Source organism: Rhagoletis pomonella, unplaced genomic scaffold, assembly GCF_013731165.1.
Source record: "Rhagoletis pomonella isolate Grant_MI unplaced genomic scaffold, Rhpom_1.0 Rhpom_scaffold_00009, whole genome shotgun sequence".
Classification (NCBI taxonomy): domain Eukaryota; kingdom Metazoa; phylum Arthropoda; class Insecta; order Diptera; family Tephritidae; genus Rhagoletis; species Rhagoletis pomonella.
The window spans coordinates 14,364,480-14,368,273 of record NW_023458563.1 but is presented as its reverse complement, the minus strand read 5'-3'; the positions used below and the strand labels follow the sequence as shown (position 1 = coordinate 14,368,273).

Here is a 3,794-nt window from a genome sequence, read left to right as displayed (position 1 = left end):
TTTTTAATTTTTCCGAGATATTAACATTAGTTGTTTTGCTTGCCTAAGTGCATTGCGGTTAAGAAGCGTTGATCGAATGACATAAGAAATAACTTAATTAAAAGAATTATTTTGTGTTTTTAAGAAAATGTATCACCCAGTTTTTTATGCAAAAAACACTAAAAATAAGATAATTACCAATGTCTGTTTATTGCTTTAAGAGTTTCAATGATTTCCTTGTTTTTATATTTTGATGAAATAAGACTCTTAGAACAAAAAAAGTGAAATATTTGCAGAATATCACTTTTAGGTGAAAAATGATTTATTATTTTTAAATAGCATATTTCTCAAAAATGCCACATATGGGAAGTTGTTGCTGATGAGAGATTAAACAAAAAACCTGTCTCGCAAAAAAGGCCCCACGTTAATGTTATGAAGAAGGTGGAAAAAACTTCAACAATAGTTTTTTCTGATAAATGAGTTTTTAAGTGGGATGCAAATGTTAAAAAAGCATGCATTTATTCCTTTAGCTTACTCTTAAAAGTGTTACATTCTGGAAAATATTTTACAAAAATGCAAAAATAAGAAAAAATAATAATTTTTGAAGAGCCTGAAAGCAGTTTCGTATATTGCACAAATTTTCACGTCACTAAACCATTTCAGTGGATAAATTTATCAATCTTAACAAAATATAAAAAATACCTGCCATGTACCTACACTTTATTTGGAAATGGCCCATATACATACATATATATATATGCTATATCTTCAAAAAGCATGAGGTGCTCGAAGTTTATTTTTAATTAGATATAATTCTTTAAAAAGCTAATAGATAATTGTTTAAATAAATGTAAAGAGATTATCACAAAAGTTTATATCATTAAAAAGAAGCGTAGGGTGATCAAAAGGAAGAGGGAGGCCTCCTCTGCGGTGGAAACACAAAATGGACAAGGACTTCGCTTCACTTGTCGTTTTTAATTTGCGTCAGTTGGCCAAAATCGATTAGACGGTTACAGCGCCAATAAAGAAAAACAGAAGTAGGGTGTACTAATTATTGAAAAGCCTTTAATACCTTTCTTTAAAAGTAGATTTTGTATAAGAACATAGTACAAAGCACTACAGGCCTTTTGAAAATGATATCGGTAATAGAACTGTTAATAATGTTACACATTATTTTCTACTTATTACGTGCTTTTTTTAGCTTTTTAAACAATAATTTTGGCACAATGTGCTTTAGTAAATACCTTTTAATTCTGGAGACACATTTCCATTAAAAAAGCATTTACACTTGCTTCTTCGAAATATAAAATTTGTTTTACGTTACTTACATTTTACGCCTTCAACCACTATTACACATTTAATTCCATCTTGCTTTGTTATTTTTGTACTTATTCATTCAGTATTAGTTTATTTATTTTGTTCATTTAATTTCCTTATAGATACTGCTTTTCAATTCAAGGTATTAAAAAATTTTACACAAGAGTGTTTTTCTCTTACGGAAGGATTAGTCGCAATCGAATTGGGTTATCTGCAGATGTGAGTTGTTGCCACCAGAGTTGTTACCAAAGGAGAAGTTTAAAAAAATGACTGCGATGCGCTTTTATAACATTCTAGTTTAATCATTCTATGACAACCAGCAACTACCTACCCCACATAATTGTAAAAGTGACAGTTTATACTAGTGCAGCAACTCGATCTCAAACATCATGATCGGCCACTGCATACGTTCGGTTTTAAGCGCAGCATATTATTTTTAAGTAACTTTTTGGCTTTTGTGGGCTTATCTGAATTCATGACCTTTTACTGACTGATATAATTTTTCCCTCTTTGTTAAGGCATTGATTTAACTATGATCCCCTTCATTCTGTAAATGCACGTACATAAATATTTCTTTACATATCACCATTATCTATAAAAGGGCAGATCTCAAAATTATTGTTTTTATAACTTGTAAAATTTTTGTTTTCTACAAAAATAAAACAGCAGAATTTAAAAACTAGAATTTGAATACTCTCGACTGTGTTATGGCATTTCACGGGCCATAAGACTTTGCATGGATGCATATGATTGTTCAAAAAAAAACTTATTTTTATTTTATAAAAATAGTGGATACTGAGTTGTGCCCATGTTTAAATTAATGCCAATTTGTACCCTCTACTGTGATTTAACAGTTCAGCAGCATTCGGGTAGTGAGTTTTCATTTGCATAAGTGAATTTAGAGTCACAATTTAGACAGAATTCGAAATAATGATGCAAGGAATATATTTACGTATTACATATTCGTAGGCAAGCATCAATATTATTTGATATATTCAGATGCATGTATGTACATATGTACCTACATATCTAAATTGCATAAATTGAAATGCATCTCCATACATATGTATGTGCATATGTACATTAGGCATATAACTTTTTTATTAACAGGTCTATTCTGCACGTTACCGAAGATTTTGTGACCGGAAAATTTTATTACCAAAAAATGTTACCACTTCTTGTCACCGCGATTCTACGTACGTTGGTAATGCAGTGAAAATATTCAACAATTCAGCTATGAAGATTTGTGGAAATTCCTGTATTGCATATTTCACGGGGCAATATTTTGTTACCAGCTTATGAGATGGTAACCAAATTTACCGGTTACGAGAGCACAGAATGAGAAAAAGGTTTACAAATTGACAGACACTTTAATTACCGGTTATAAAATTTATGTTACCTGCGCAGAATAGACCTGTAAATGTACCTATGAAAAGAGGATGTGGAATAATGAAACAAAAGTTACGTTTTTGTCAATATTTGGTACAAATAGTTCGAAAAAGAAAAAAAATTGGTTTAAGAAAAACATAAATATTTATGAAAAAATTTGAAGCTATTTTAGATCGGAATCATATTTCGGTTGACATGGAATTTTCTATATGAATTTGTATATCTACATACATATATACATTAGACTAGGTGAAACAAAATATTTGTAAAAGTCCACCCCTGTATTTGAAGCTTAAAAAATAGTGTTTGTTATCCTTATAAAAACCGCCTAAATGGTTTTTATTATAACTTTGTTTTTTGACATCCGATTTATAAAAACGACATATCATTATTCTTGCAGAGCTCTATATTTCCTTCTAATGTGTTTTTTAGCTTCGAAGTAGTTATCACGTTAGGTTAGGCTAGAATGGTGGCGGAAAATCTATTGCGCCAAGTAGCAGCTAAGTGCCATTTTGATACCATATACATTAGGCTGGGTCGATTTTGTATGGGGAAAATAAAAGGCATTTGACCGCTTTGCAATAGTAATATTATGATGTCTTAGGTCTAAGCCAATTGTTATTGGCCACGAAAGATTAATTGAAAACTTATGTTTAACCCGCGCTATTGAATCAAAATGTATGAATTTTGACAATGCAAAGTATCATTGTAATGCTTCTAATATCCATGGAATGCGTTAATTATTGTGAACAAGACGATATATCAAATTAAGGGTCATTAAATTTGGTACCTCACGTTCATTTATCATTTTTCAATAAGTCTACAAGTTTTTAAGATATTAACATAAAACTTACAAAAACTACAATTTTCCCTTATCAATTTTTTAGTCTTCATTACTTCAGCAACCAAGTGAAAAATACAAAAAAGTGAGACGAGATTTATTTCAAATGTTTTAATGTTTTCTAATGTTTATATAATACTAGCAATTACCCGGCGTGCTTCGCTGCGCCTTAAATGTATTTTTGTGTTGTAACTCTCCCCCTAAGCTCTTATGGCCTCATTTACAAAATATTTTTAAAGAACTTTATGAAGTTAGATTTAAAAAAAAA

General features: G+C 30.3%; 1 protein-coding gene across 1 annotated transcript in view; it reads right to left on the bottom strand.

Annotated features, from left to right (window-relative positions):
• LOC118745418 (sodium- and chloride-dependent GABA transporter 1) overlaps positions 1 to 1,705 on the bottom strand; it is a 422,900-nt gene extending 421,195 nt beyond the window's left edge. Inside the window, exon 1 of the mRNA XM_036478870.1 lies at positions 1,308 to 1,705. The gene's annotated coding sequence lies outside the window, so the exon portion shown is untranslated. The remainder of the gene's footprint in view (positions 1 to 1,307) is intronic.
• Positions 1,706 to 3,794: the final 2,089 nt, after the last annotated feature.